Raw genomic sequence first — 4127 nt, 5'->3', positions numbered from 1 at the left:
AAGAACTATTAATATCGTCTACATAAAAACGATATGCCACTGGAACTCTATATCCTGAAAGAGAACATTCACTTATGCATACACTGCATAGGGGGGCCAGGGTAATCTGAAAACAAATAGAACAACTATTAATATCGTCTACATAAAAACGATATACCATTGGAACTCTGTATCCTGAAAGAGAATGTTCACTTATACATACACTGCATAGGGGGGCCAGGGTAATCTGAAAACAAATAGAACAACTATTAATATCGTCTACATAAAAACGATATGCCACTGGAACTCTATATCCTGAAAGAGAACATTCACTTATACATACACTGCATAGGGGGGCCAGGGTAATCTGAAAACAAATAGAACAGCTATTAATATCGTCTACATAAAAACGATATACCATTGGAACTCTGTATCCTGAAAGAGAATGTTCACTAATACATACACTGCATAGGGGGGCCAGGGTAATCTGAAAACAAATACAACAACTATTAATATCATCTACATAAAATGATATGCCATTGGAACTCTATACCCAGAAAGAGAAAGTTCACTAATACATACACTGCATTGGGGGGCCAGGGTAGTCTGAAAACAAAGACAACAACTATTATTATCAAGCGTGGTAACGAGACCTATAACTATACTCACTGTCTGGTGGTATCCAGTGAGTATCTAAAAAGATATTTGCAATTAAGATCAAACATGGAAACGGGATCTATAACTATACTCACTTTTCGGTGGTGGTACCCGGTGATTATCTAAAAAGATATTTGCTATTAAGATCAACTAATCAAAGTCATATGCTGGTACATACTTTCATTCGCTACCACACAAACTGATTCATCTGAAATGAAACTCATATATTAACATGAAATCTATGAAATGTCGCTAATACATACAGCTTGGTGGTGGCGACTCAGGCGCTGAAAAGAACGGAACTTTAGATACTTCTCGCTTTTCATATTCGCCATTTCCTTACCGTCTTCGAAGGAAAACACCGGGCTCGATGTGAATACTGAGAAAGATAATATTCTTAAGAAAATGAACTTGATGAGAAAAACCACCAAAACTCACCACTATCATCATCGTCTTCAAAACTCGAGAAAACTGAGAAAGACAACTTTCGTAAGAAACCTAACTTTAAGGTAAAAACCATCAAAACTTACAACCATCGTTGGCCATGTTGCTTCGAAGTGATGCTCTAGGAATCAAATCTTCGTTTTTTTAAAGCTGACGCATCCTCATTATCATATCACATTCTCTCCTACTTTGTATAAATGACTTTTAGCAACAAGAGGGTGGGCTGGAGAAATCCAAATGTAGCAAAAAGTCTTTGTAGTAAACAACCAATTGCAAACTAAGGAAAAACGCAACCAATAGGGAAAGTATGCATATCCTTTCCATCGGATTCCTTTTCAACATCCCCCTCACAGTCGACGATGGAAACGCAGAAGTGCTACGCGGTCTCCGAGGACGATTGTATGTATAGAAAGTTTTCCCGTTTTTCCCTCTCTAAAAATGTGATTCTTTGTTCAGATTCTGATTGTCTTCTGACGGGGGATCTTCCTCTTGTGAAGACATTGAAGCCACCACCCAGAACTTTCTTTATGCAACATGATGAGCATCTGCGACGCTGTCGTTAGTAGTAATGTAACAACCCAAGATTTACACAGAAAATCCACGGCAAGTATTGCACATTTTACTTTAAATTATTTTAAAATTACTTTAAATTTTTTTTTAAATTCCAATTTTTAAAAATTTTAAATTGGGCAAAATCTGACTCAGTGCAATACTTGTCGTGGATTTTCAATGTAAAACTCGGGTTGTAGAAAATAAAAAACTAGATAGAAAGGAAGCAGACAGTGGGAAATGATTTATTTGAAAATCAACGACGCCATCTTGAAGAAAGCGCCCGGAAAGGCCGCTGACCGTCGCTGGGCGACGGAGCACAGAACCAGGTTGCAAAGCATCGCAGCTATGACCACCAGTTCCGGACATCCTGTGACGTCATCACGGCATGTCTGGGCATGCAAGGAGAAAAACACTCGTAATACACAGGCTGGAAAAGCAAGAGTATGCAAACCATCAATAGCTAACAACAAAAAAAATTAGTTACACAACAAATGAGAACAGGAGCGCAGAACCATGCGACTGCTCCATCCGAGAGGCAGGCAGAAACTGACTCGTAATGGTTTTTGTCCTGTATAAACCCCGCAGCTGCACCCCCTAGCGGTTACTTTCTCAACTAATCTCACAACAAAATTATTAAGAATCACGCCAGCACTACTCCCGGTCCCAAGGCAGAAGATGATAGAAAATGGCGGGAATGCCCGGACAACAGCAACCAACACCCGACGTGCACGGGCACGAAAATCGCAAACAAAGCGGGAACAAAGTTGGCGAAAGCATTAGTTACACAACAAATCACCTCACCACAGTAGGAGCGCAGACCGATGCGACTGCTCTCGTCGACAGCCAGGGATCAAGTGACGACGGAGCGAACGACCGCACGTCTTCTCCCAACGAGAGCCAGAGGTGGACTGACGTAAGCGCCACTCTACGGGTGCTACGCATGAGCGCGCTCGTAGCGCCCTCTGCGCGCTCGTACCGCCACCTGCGAGAGGCTAAGAGAGAAGAGCATTCCTGCGCCCCCTGCTGGCCGTTCTCATTGGTCGTGAGGCTAAGTGAGAAGAGCATTCCTGCGCCCCCTGCTGGCAGTTCTCATTGGTCCAGACATCATCCTATTGTCTCAGGGCTACACTGTTCTTTTCCACTAATGCTCCTTTGGTCAATCTGCAGTGAAGCCACGGTATGACGTCATCATGCACCTGCGTGGCTCAAGGACGCGTGCGCTCTAGACAGGGGACCTATTATTTATTGAATCACTATCCCAAGATTATTTCCTTTATTCTTCTATAACGATTGCATAGGAAACTATTGCAGAAGAGCACCATGCATGAAAACTGATCGTAGGAATTCCAAAGTCTTACTAAATGAGACTTGCAAAAGAACAAAATATCCTAACATGTCACTCCATCAACGGCTAATAAGAGGACTAGGCACTCAACAAATCAACGCGCGCAGAACTCAGGGCAGCACTATCGTCAAGACGACAATGTTCCTTGTCAAAAAAGAAAAAAATACAAAGCGTTAACACAGGAAAGCATGCATATCGGAGCATGTCAGGACACGTCAGGACAGATTCGCACGACTGTTGGGCAACAGAGGAAAACGAACACTTGAACAGAGTGAAAAGACGCTCACCATCATTTTTCCCGTTCACAGCATTCCCTCATTGTAAATCTGCTCGTCACAAAATCCACCTGCATCGTCGAACACCATTCACCAGTGACGAACCACAGATCCGCACCCCATCAGAGGCAGACAGAACCCCACCTAAGCTACGCTCTTCTACTGACGATCAACGCAATTGCCAGGATCATAATTACCGTGTCTACACCCGCCAGTGTCCAAGAGAGAAGTGAATCCTTGCGCCCCCTGCAGCCCAGTCTCATTGGTCGTGACGGCATCCTATTGTCTCAGGGCTACCCTGTTTTTTTCCACTAATGCTCCTTTGGTCAATCTACAATGAAGCCACAGTATGACGTCATCATGCACCTGCGTGGCTCAAGGACGCGTACGCTCTAGACAGGGCACCTGTTATTTATTGAATCACTATCCCTAGATTATTTCCTTTATTCTACTATAATGATTGCGTAGGGAACTATTGCAGAAAAACACCATAGACAAGAGGAGATTGTAGCATTTCATTCCCAAAGTCTTACAGTACAGGAAAAAAAAAAAAAGGTTCAGCAAGACATAAAGTCACACACCTGTCCCCCTCGCGGTTACTCTCTGAACTAAATGAATCGCAAAATTATTAAGAATAGCTCTACTCCCATTCAAGGCAGCACTATCGTCAAGAATATGCCTTGTACAAAAGAAAAAAAACTACATGTAGAAGGAAAGCATGTCAGAACAAGCCCAGGCATGTCAGCACATGTTTGTCAGACAAGGGGGGGAAAAGCGAAAAGAAACAAAGAAGGAAACCAGCATCAAACTATTTCTAAGCACACGCACTCCTCTTATTCAAAAACAGTGCTCATCATAAATCTGCCCAGGACAAT

General features: G+C 42.7%; 1 long non-coding RNA gene across 1 annotated transcript; it reads right to left on the bottom strand.

Moving 5' to 3' along the window:
- Positions 1-442: 442 nt before the first annotated feature.
- LOC135395541 (uncharacterized) lies at positions 443-758 on the bottom strand. The gene is made up of 4 exons (XR_010423155.1): positions 732-758; positions 649-672; positions 562-585; positions 443-466 (listed from the first exon to the last, which is right to left on the bottom strand). It is a non-coding gene; the product is annotated as an uncharacterized LOC135395541 (long non-coding RNA).
- Positions 759-4127: the final 3369 nt, after the last annotated feature.

The sequence above is a fragment of the Ornithodoros turicata genome, chromosome 5 (assembly GCF_037126465.1).
Source record: "Ornithodoros turicata isolate Travis chromosome 5, ASM3712646v1, whole genome shotgun sequence".
Taxonomy (NCBI): Eukaryota; Metazoa; Arthropoda; class Arachnida; order Ixodida; family Argasidae; genus Ornithodoros; species Ornithodoros turicata.
The sequence above is the reverse complement of the archived record's forward strand: the minus strand, read 5'-3'. Positions and strand labels throughout refer to the sequence as shown.